This window comes from Myotis myotis, unplaced genomic scaffold, assembly GCF_014108235.1.
Source record: "Myotis myotis isolate mMyoMyo1 unplaced genomic scaffold, mMyoMyo1.p scaffold_m19_p_3, whole genome shotgun sequence".
In the NCBI taxonomy this organism is placed as follows: Eukaryota; Metazoa; Chordata; class Mammalia; order Chiroptera; family Vespertilionidae; genus Myotis; species Myotis myotis.
In genome coordinates this window covers 93,402,840-93,414,323 of record NW_023416335.1, presented here as the reverse complement: position 1 = coordinate 93,414,323, position 11,484 = coordinate 93,402,840, and the positions used below count along the sequence as shown (strand labels likewise).

General features: G+C 40.3%; 1 long non-coding RNA gene across 1 annotated transcript in view; it reads right to left on the bottom strand.

Annotated features, from left to right (window-relative positions):
• Positions 1 to 964: 964 nt before the first annotated feature.
• Positions 965 to 11,484, bottom strand: part of LOC118651750 — an 89,998-nt gene continuing 79,478 nt past the window's right edge. The window contains exons 2-3 of the long non-coding RNA XR_004966338.1: positions 1,251 to 1,289; positions 965 to 1,084 (exon numbers count right to left, since the gene is read on the bottom strand). This is a non-coding gene — a long non-coding RNA (uncharacterized LOC118651750). The remainder of the gene's footprint in view (positions 1,085 to 1,250; positions 1,290 to 11,484) is intronic.

Genomic DNA, 11,484 nt, shown 5'->3' with positions numbered 1-11,484 from the left:
CAATCAAGATGATCTAATAGACTTTTGCTGAACACACAACCAAACTACAGAATACACACTATTTTCAAGCACCCGTGGAATGCATAACAAGACAGAGCATATTCTGTCCCATAAAACAAATCTCAACCAATTTAAAATAATTAAAACTATATAGACTATGGTCTCTGACCCAGTGGAATCAAATTAAAAATAACAGAAAAATAACAATCGTGAATACTTTAAATAATCCATGAATCAAAGAGGAATCTTAATGGTATATGAAAAAGACACATTGAACTGAGTTAAAAAGAAAATACATCAAAATTTACCTTTTATCACCGTGGATTGCAGTGAAAACTGTGCTGAAAGGCAAATTTATAGTATTGAAGGTATATGTTGGAAATGAAAAAAAATCTTGTCAATAATCAAAGCTCTCACATCAAGAACCTTGTATAAAACAAAACAAAATAAACGGCAAAAAAAGAAAGAAGAAGATATGACACTGAGGAAACAGAGGGAATCTAGGTAGTCAGGAATTGGGACCATGGGGTGGGGGGAGGAAACAAAACTGGTAACCCAAATAGGTGGAATTGCTAAGGCAACCCAGCTGAATGTGGAAAGAAGGGCATGAGGTAAGAGACAAAATTTAAAATGTATAGATTGTTTGCTAAGACAAGCAACTTGCAGATAACCAATCACAAGGCAGCGAGGAGTATAACCAATCCCAAGGATGTCACTAAGGCAGAATTCTTTGAAAAGACCAATCAGGAGCTAGTAAAGCTGTATCCACCCCCTAGATTAAAAACCACCTGCTTCCTCTTGCCCTCTCTCTCACCCCCAGCACACTGGACGCTCCTATGGATGGCAAGAGATGGGAACCCCTACACCCACGTGGCTTCTGACCATGTGGGGCTCTATACATGGACTAATAGACTTTAACACCCAATGGTAACATGGAAAGGAAGCTCTGGACACTGACCTGCTCCTGGAACCCCAGCTGCACCTTTTCCAGGGCTGGTTTCTCTCAGACTTTGCTCCTGTTAACCATTTTTGTCCACGACTTCATTCTTCAATTTTGTGAGACAACGAACTTAGACTCAAACATCTCACATTTTGGTTTCAAAACAAGAAGGGGAATAAATCAAGGAACATGAGCAGAAAAAATAATAGAATAAAGTCAATTAAACAAAGAGCTGATTCTTTGAAAAGACAAAAAAAAGGCAAACCTCTATTAATATTAATTTTATTTTTTAAATTTATTTTCCCATCACCTTTTATCACTTCTGTGCCCTCTTCCGCCTCTAGAATTTCTAAAAAAGAGGAAAAGACACAAATTATCAACATCAAAAAAACCCCAAAGATATCACTAAAAGTTGTAGACATCAAAAGAATTGTGTGATTACCATAAATAATTCTAAATGCATAAATTTGACAATGTAAATAAAATTGATTAATTCTTTGAAAAACAAAAACAACCATAACTCAAAAATGTAGATGTTTATAGCCCTGCAACTATGTTGAATTCTTAATTTTAAAACTCCCCAAAAATAAATCTTCAGCCCTAGTTACTTCAATCCAAAGAGGCCCTCTCAAAGACACTTGGTAATGAAGTCATCAAAAAGTAACAAAAAAGAAAAACTTCTCAAAGCAGCCAGGGAAAAGGAAGTGACCTACAAGGGAAAACCCATTAGAATTTCATCCAACTTCTCAGCAGAAACTCTACCAGGCAGAACAGAGTGGAACCTAATATTCAAACATGTGATAGTGAGAAATTACCAGCCACGAATAAAATATCCACTTTGGAGAATTATCTATTTAGGTCCTTTGCCTATTTTTAAATTGGATTGTTTATCTTCCTTATGTTAGTTGTATGAGTTCCCTATAAATATTGGAGATGAACTACTTATCGGATATATCATTGGCAAATATGTTGTCCTATTCAGTGGGCCCTCTTATTATGTTGTTGAAAGTTTCTTTTGCTGTGCAGAGCTTTTTATTTTGATATAGTCCCATTTGTTTATTTTCTCCTTAGTTTTTACTGTCCTGGGATATGTGTTGATAAACATATTGCTATGAGAGATGTCTGAGGTTTTGTTACCTATGGTTTCTTCTAAGATGTTTATGATTTCACGACTTACATTTAAATATTTTGTCCATTTTAAGTTTATTTTTGTGTATGGTGTAAGCTGGTTTAGTTTCATGTTTTTTTGCATACATCTTTCCAATTTTTCCAACATCATTTATTAAATATGCAGTATCAAAGTCCCATATTATGATTGCACTGCTGTTGATCTCTCCCTTGATATCTTTGAGGAGTTTTTTATGTATTTGGATGCTCCTGTATTGGATGTATATATGTTTATCAGAGTTATATCCTCTTGTTTTGTTGATTATGAAGTGGTCTTCCTTATTTCATTTTATGGTCTTCACTTTGAGGTCTATTTGGTTAGATATAGGTATTACTATCCCAGCTTTTTTTTTTCATTTCCATTTGCCTGAAATTTTTTTTCCTATCCCTTTACTTTCAGTCGTTGTTCTGAGGTGGATCTCTTGTAGACAGCATATATATAGGTATGTTTTCTTATCCATTCAGCTACTCTATATCTTTTGATTAAAGCATTTAATCCTTTTACATTTAAGATTATTAGAGGCCCAATGCATGAAATTAATACAAGAGTAGGCCTTCGCAGCCCTGGCTGCCTCGGCGTTCACAGTCCTGGCTTCATCCAGAAGGTCATCTGGATGGCTGTTCTGCTGTCTGGACGTTCGGTCAATTTGCATATAATTCTTTTATTATTATAGATAGGTACTTTGTTGACATTTTTATCCTTTATGTCTGTGTTTCTCCCTCTTTTCTATTTCTTCTTCTGACAGCAGTCCCCTTAGCATTTTTTACATTCTGGTTTGGTGGTAATAAAATACTTTAGCATTTTTTTTTATCTGCATAGTTCCTGATTTCACCTTCAATTTCGAATGATAGCCTTGCTGGATAGAGTAGTCATGGATTCAGTCCCTGGCTTTTATTACTTTGTACTAGAGGCCCGGTGCACAAAATTTGTGTGGGGTGGGGGGAGTTGTCCCTCAGCCCAGCCTGCACCCTCTCCAATCTGGGACATCTCGGGGTACATCCGACTGCCGGTTTAGGCCCAACCCCTAAGCCGGGATCAGGACTAAACCGGCAGTCGGACATCCCTCTCAGAATCCGGTACCACCGGCTCCTCACCTCTCGCCTGCCTGATTGCCCCTAACTGCTTCTGCCTGCCAGTCTGATCGGCCCCTAACCACTCCCCTGCCAGCCTGATTGATGCCTAACTGCTTCCCTGCTGGCCTGATCGCCCCCAACTGCCCTCCCCTGGGACCAGCATCCTCCGCTGGGATTTGCCTTCTCTGTGCGAGGCGGTGGAGATGCTGGGACTGGCCTTCTCCATGCCACGCAGAGCCACAGGACCCCCAGGAGTGGAGCAGCCACCGGGCCCTGCCTCTGCTGTGTGCGTGGCCATCTTGTGGTGGCCATCTTGTGATGATGTCACAGGAGGGCACAGTGAGAGGGCATGACACTACCTAGGCCTTTATTATATAGGATACTTCATGTCACTCCCTTCTGGCCTGATGTGTTTCTATTGAGAAGTCAGTTGATAGTCTAATGGGAGATTTTCTGTCATTCTCTTACAGCCTTTAAGATTCTTTCCTTGTCTTTAACATTTCCAAATTAAATATGATGTGCCTTGGTTTGGGTCTTTTGGGGTTCATCTTGTTTGGAAATCTCTGTGCTTCCTGCAGTTGTGTGACTTTTTCTTCCCTAAGTCCGGAAATTTTTCTGTCATTATTTCTTCAAACAGGCTTTCTATTCCTTGTTCACTTCTCCTTCTGACACCCTTATTATGTGCATAGTGCTTTATTTCATGTTGTCCCAAAGCTCCCTTAAACTCCACTGCTTCTTAATTGTTTGGGGTTCTCTGCGCTTCCTGGACTTGTAAGTCCATTTCTTTCACCAGGTAGGGGAAGTTTTCTGTCATTATTTCTTCAAAAAGGTTTTCAATATCTTGCCCTCTCTCTCCTTCTGGTACCCCTATAATTCTGATATTGGTACGCTTGAAGTTGTCCCAGAGGTTCCTTACACTATCTTCATATTTTTGGAATCTCTTTTCTTTTTTCTTTTTCGGTTGGGTATTTTTTGTTTCTTTGTATTTCAAATCTTTGACTTGATTCTTGGGATCCTCTTGTCTGCTGCTGGATCTCTGTAAATTATTCTTTATTTCAGTCAGTGTATGCTTAATTTCTAGTTGGTCCTTTTTCATGTCCTCCATGGTCTCACTATACTTATTGAGGGATTCATTAAATTTATCGGCGGTTTCCATAAAATTCTTGAAAAACCTTATAAACGTGGCCTTGAACTCTATATCCAATCGTTTGCTTTCCTCCATTTCTGCCATTTGTGATCTGTTTCTTTGTCTCCGCATTTTGGCAGCTTCCCTGTGTTGATAGAGTGGCCCTGCGCACCAGGTGTCCTGTAGGGCCCAGTAGCTCAGTCTCCCCAGTTACCTGGGGTGGACACTCTTGGTGCACTCTTAGTGCCTTGGTTGTTGTAGAATCACTGGGAGGAATTGACCTCCAGGCCAATTGGCTGTGAGAATCAGCTGTGTCTAAAGTGGGAGAACTTCTGTGCTGAAGACACCCTTCTGGGGCAAGACTTGCTTCAGTGGGGCTTTGGTGCTCACTGAGTCTGCTCCCTGAGTGTGTCCCTTATGGATCTGAGGAGTTGCAGTCTGGATGGTCCCCCTCTGACCACTGGGTACAGTGGCTCCTGGATCTAAGGAGGTGCTAATTCAGCCTCTGCCTGAGGCCACACAGCAGGAGCCACGAAGAGGCTCAGCTGTGAAGCAATGCAAGCCCCTGCGGGGCCTTGGGCCTTCTCTTGGAAGTTCCGGGTCTGCCTGGCTCGGCTGCAGTTAGGTACATTCACATGCAAAAGCCTCTGCCGCAGCCTGGGTGGGGCGGGGTCTCAGGGAATCCAAGGGCGGATCAAGGAGCTATGGCTGATTCTCTGCCCGGAGTCGCGGGTCTCAGTGACCCGCTAATTGCTGCAAGCACCTCTGAGGGAAAGCCGCCTTCAAGTTCGCCTGCTGCCGGACAGACCAGCTTCTCCCCGTATGAGTCCTGGGTCCCCAGAGACTTCCCGGAACCGGAGTTCAGAGCAGTCGGGAGCTTGTGATTCAAAAAGACAGCCGCGTCCTCAGGTGCCACCCCCTTTCCTCGCGCGTGCGAGCCGCAGTACCTCTGCACTTCACCTCCGCAGCGCCTCTGGCTCTCAGCGTGCTTTTCTTTCCTTCTAGTTGTAGAATTTACACTCAGCCAGCCTTTCTGTTGTTCTGGATGATGTTTGCTCAGTCCTTTGCGGTAATTTTCAATTGTTGTGTGAGGCGACAGTTTCCCAGTGTTTACCTATGCCGCCATCTTAGTTTCTCCTCTTCCCAGTTTTTTATTACCTTGTCTTATTTATTACCTCATTCAGTTGTCAGTTTCTTCTAGTCTACTGTTATAATCTTCTATTGTGTTCTTTATTGCAGCTATATCATTCTTTATTTCCTTTTGAATCTTCTTCATGTTTGTTTTTCATTCAGCTCCTTATAATTCTCATTGCGGTGCTTGCAATTCTCAGTCAGATGTTTGAGCATTATTATAACCATCACTTTGAAATCTTTATCTTACAAATAACTTACCTTCATTTCATTTAGTTTCTTTTCTAGTGATTCATCCTTTTCTTTCCTTTTGGGTGTTTTTTATTTGTCTCCCTATATTTGCTATACCTTTGTATTTTTTCTATGTATTAGATCAAACTACTATGCCACCCAGATTTTTGGAGGATGGTCCTTCATTATTTTGTGGGAGCCAGTGGTGCAATCTCTCAGATCTCCTGGGCTGGGTGTTCTAGGAAAGCTTCTTATTTGAGTTATTTGGGTTCTCCTAATGTAGTTGGGTGTTGAATATTATTGTCCTCTTTGTGGCTGGAGTCTCCTCACAGGTTGTCTGATTATGTGGCTCACCTCTGACCTCGTTGTGCAAGCTGTTTTGAATGTGCTTCTTGCTGGTCCAGGTGATTCACTGATCCCCTGATCCACCACTTGTGTCTGTCTCCATAGGCCTTGGCTGCAAGCAGCAGGGGTCAATTTGACCTCTAGAGTAAGCTTGTTAGCTGCATGGGCTGGTTCAGCAAAGTTCCTTAGTTCTCTGGACTTTGCTTCTCCTTACCTTTGGCTGTCAACCAGCTGTCAATCTTAATCAATCAAAAGTCTGTTTCTGACAGGGCTTTAGGAGGGGGAGATGCTTTCAGAGAATATGGTGTGTGTGTTTTCCTGCCCCACTTGATTGTTGATGTCCTGTTAGTAGTAAGGATCTCCCCTCCAACTTGCTGCCCAGTGAGATAGGATACTTCATGTCACTGTTACAATCTTGCTGGATTTTGGTCTGGTGTTGTTGAATCTGGTCCCTTGGTGTATATATCCTAGATATCCTAGAAGCTTCTCTAGGGCAAATGAATGTGAGTCACTGTCTCTTTCTGGGCCTGGGAAACCTGATTGAGATGTGAGAAGTTGAAGCCCCTCGTAGTCCAGTGGTCAGGTACTCCTTAGCCTAGAGGTTTGGGTTGATCTCTGGGTTCTCTGTTCTATTCCATTGGTTTATATGTCTGTTCTTGTGTCAGTACCAGGCATTCTCAAAGTCACTAATCATCTGAGAGATGCAAATCAAAATGATAATGAGGTATCATCTCACACCTGTCAGAATGGCTATCATCAACAAATCAACAAAAGACAAGTGCTGGTGAGGATGCAGAGAAAAAGGAACCCTCTTGCGCTGCTGGTGAGAATGTAGACTGGTGCAGCCACTGTGGAAGAGGGTATGGAGTTTCCTCAAAAAATTAAAAATGGAACTTCCATTTGACCCAGTAATCCCACTTCTAGGAATATATCCCAAGAAAACAGAAACATCAATCAGAAAGGATATATGCACCCCTATGTTCATAGCAGCACAATTTATAATAGCTAAGATTTGGAAACAGCCTAAGTGCCCATCAGCATATGAGTGGATTAGAAAACTGTGGTACATCTACTCAATGGAATACTAGGCTGCTGTAAAAAAAGAAGGCATTTGCAACAGCATGGATGGAACTGGAGAGCATTATAATAAGCAAAATAAGCCAGTCAGAGAAAGATAAATATCACATGATCTCACTCATTTGTGGAATATAAGGAAGAACACAAACTGATGTACAAAAATAGAAGCAGAGTCATGGAAGCATTGAATGGACTGTCCAATGTCAGGGCCAGCCTGACAAGGTTGAGACGGGCTGAGGCAGAGAGGTGGGAATTGAGAAAAGAAAGAAAAACAGGAAAGCGGGTTTGGGAGGACTCCAGCTCTCTCAATGAACTGAAGCGAATTTATTAGCTATACAATCCTATTTATACACAACACACTGAACAGGAGGTCTGTCAAGAAGAATGTATTCTTTGTTCCTTTTAATCTCTAAGGGAGAGACACAGCAGAAGGACAAGTTCTCAGTCCAGCATATCTCAGTAAATAGTTACAGACTTCTTGGTAAGCCATGAAAGGCTGTTTTCATTCTACAAATGTTGCTCTCATTCTACTGATAATTGCCATCCAAACAAGTCTGGGAAAACTGTTTTGGGTAAGGGTCCCAGCCTTGCTAGCTCCTTCAGGTGCAAGGACCTTGCCAGCTTGCATCTGGCCCCCAACAGATCCCCCTTCTTTGTTTTTTAGGCAAAGTTCATGTTTCAGTGTCTGACAGTTTCTTATGTGTACATGTCAGCAGTAATATTTCAGTTCTGGATGGTGGACAAATGGTGGAAATGCAGGTCCGACCCTCTCTGGTTTGGTCTTGGGCAACCTGCAGCGACGCACAGCTGCTGACTGCTAGCATGATAAGGCGTCTTCACCATCTTTATTTCTGGACTGCTTCTCTTCTTGTTGTCTCACGGGGCCATTGCTATTCTGTGGCTTGAGCAGTCCCATCAGTTCCTCTCTGGAATCCGTTGTTGCAGGAATTCACATGGTCTTGGAGTTGTTTTCTGAAAATATACAAATGTATTCTCGACCAAAGGTTAATAAAGGAATCATATCTATAATTTAGACTTGGGATTCTTTTAATTTATGTCCAAACAATTTTCCTTTGGCTTATTTTGACACCACGTATGTTTTTCATGGGTGTCTTGCTATTAGCATTATAAATGAAAAAATTAATTTTCAAGTAAAAATATTAAAGCAATTAAGGCATTTACTTAACAGGTTATTATTCCACTATCCCCCTTTTTTTAGTTTTTTAATATTAGGAGGTTTTTGGAAATTTTTTAGTGTAGTCTTGATAACTTTTAATTTTAATTTTTTGTATAAAAATATGACTGCTTTAGGTTTATTGTATGTTAAGTAATTTTACCATGAAATGATAATTTTGGTTAATACTTTTAGAATAATTACTTATATTAATTAGTAAAATTTAATTAATCTGAAAACTTGACTACTATTTTACTGTTAAATTTAATACTTTAATAACAATCTTAGTTTATACTGTAAATATTAATGGGAAGGATTATTTTGCATCCTTGAGAAGGCCCTGAGCATTCCTGGTGTTAAGCTGGATTTAGATATAGGGTAGCTGCTCTTAGCTAAGTCTCTGTTATCTGGGTATCAGTCTCAGCTGGGCTAAGTCTCTTTCTGTTATCTGGGTCCCGATTTAAGCTGGGCATGGGAATCGAGAAGCAGCCATGGGGACAGGAGACCTCCCTCAGAAGGGGCGAGTGTTCAAGCCCCTGCATAGTTGGGGGGGGTGAGGATCTGTGCCCCACCTCTGTTGAACCCTAAGTTCTCTCCTACTGGCTCCCCCGACTGTGCCTGTCTTAGGTTGCCCCTCCCAGAGGGGTCTTACCCGTCATTGACTACCAGCCATCCTCTGGGCCAAGTAGGGTGATGTGAGGTTTAGTTCTGTCTCATTGGTAGCGTATGCCCCTGTGGCCTCCATGCCAAATAACTACCTTGGGATCCCCTCGCCTGCTGGCAGGGCCCCGGCATTGATCATGGGGAACCCAGGTTTGTTCTCCAGAGAGGGCCCAGCTTACACCATTGGGCAAGAGACAGATCTATGGTACCAGCCACCATGAGGCTTCAACCTCAGTATGAACAGAGAGCTCAGGTAACAGCTATAGGTAATTGGAAGAGGGACCCCCTTGGCAAAAAGGGCAAGAGAGGTCAATATAGAATGCTTAAGTGCCTTCCCAGGGGGTCTTCCACACAGTGGAAGGGATAAAATCCTTTCATGTTCTTATTAAATTGCTGCCAAACAATTAGTTTGTAAGCTTGTTTGGAATAAATGTTAATATGCTGTTGTAAAATATTAAAAATTATTAATGAGCTTTTGTTATTTTAAATTATATCTTAAAATTCTACTGTTGTATTTTAAGAAATATTAAATAAGATAACTTGCTTTGCCCTTTTTTAGAGGCAAAAACTTAAAATATATATTTATTAATATTTATTTGATAAAGCTTTCTATGTGATTTCAAGTATATTAAATTGGCTTTATTAAAAAATCCTTTAAAAAGAGAGAATAAACTTTTGAAAACATTTCAGGGCCCATGAAATGTCCTAAAGTTATTCCTTGGTTATAGTTTTGAAATCTGACTTGAAAGACTATTAAATATATGTGTGTATATATGATTTAAAGATTACATACTATTTATAATTATTAAGAGATATCAATTAAATTAAAACTGATCTTTGTATATAAAAATTTTGGTTGGGATTATAGAATTTATCCTCTTTTTTCAATTAGATAAATGTTGAAATTTTATTATAAGTATATGATTTCTCCCAATTTATTTAACCAGAACTTTAAACTCTTAGCTGGCAAGTTAAATATTTAGCATTTCTCAATCAGTAACATTTTTAAGAATAAACTTTAAAAATACAAGACATAATCAATAGATTTAATTCTGTCCTCTAGATTTTTCATGAGGGAAATTTAGATTAATATTTTGTTATTTCAGAATATCTAATTTAATTTAGTAAACTCTCAAAGCCTTGGGCTGCCATTGACTGGAAACACGTAACCATTAAAATGCAAATTAGTTACATTCTTTCTACCAAGGATGGGAAACTGGGAAGCAAGCCTCTCTTTAGAAGTTGCCACTGGTAGGAAATTTATGGCCTACCTGCTCTGTTTCTAATAGAGCCCTTCCTCTATTAGAAATTGCTTTGGGAAGCCAGCCTTAATTAAAGGGCGTAGCCGTCTTTTACCTGGGCTACTTAGATTTTTATAATTAGTATATTTCAATAATTCTTGAGATTTAAATCCAATTTATTATTTTAAGGCATATTCTTTAGCAAATTTTTGTACCAGAGATAATTTTACTGAATTTCCTTTTCGGCCTTGAAATTAACTTTTTAATATTCTTTATTAGTATTTAAAAACTGTTCTTTATTATGGAAATGCCAATCCTGCTGCTAGAATCTAGCCAGCATCTTTTTTCCTTTGGGTTAAATTTTCTATTTTTCTTTGGAAATAATCAGCCTTGGGTTTTATTTTGTATATTTGTAAAGAGATTTCAGCTCAAAACTCTATCTAAATGTCCAAAATCAGACAATATACACCTTAGTTCCAAGCCAGTTTTCTCTTTACACATGCACAGAAATCCCAGACGTATTTTCAAATTTCAGATCCGGTGGCATTTGCTGTAGCTGTATCGGAAATGCAAGGAAATCATCATTTCTTCTCTATGTGGGAGGTTTTAAATCTAATGATATTTTGTTTATTTCAGTAGGCAAGGGCAGCACCCAGGGAAGACAGAATGTCTTATTCCTATGTATCCAAGGTCCAGCCCGGCACTTCCGGGGGTTGCTCAGAATAGCTCTTGTATCTATTTTGCTCTCTGGGGCGGGCTGGGTGCTGTGCAGCCTGCAGGCCTTGAGACAGCACAGGGACAGAAGGTAAATAGACAATGCCTCTGTTATTTTCCGCGGCTGGGCTGGCCCCTTTTGGTAGTTTCCTGACTGGCCTTGAGGCAAAGAATTTCCCTGGATATCTGTCTTAGATTTACACTCATTTGCCCAATGTTTTCCTTTTTTACATTTAGGGCATAGCCCAGGTTGTTTGGGACCTCTGCCATTTCCTTTATTAACCCCTTTATTAGAAGGACACTGTTTTGCTATGTGTCCTGTTCCTCCACAAGTGTAACACTTGTGTGTTTGACTTTTCCCTGTGCTAAATTGTTGCTGAAGAATTCCTTCAATGGTGGTTCCCTTTAATGTGGCCGCAATGGCGACTCCTTGTATATATGAGGGACCAATATCTGAGCAAATGCGGATATAATCTGAGAGAGTCCCCTTTCTTTGATAGGGCCGCAGTGCAGCTTGACAGGCAGTGTTGGCGTTTTCATATGCCAACTGTTTAACTATTAACATGCCAGCCTCTCTATCCACCACTACTCGGCCAACAGC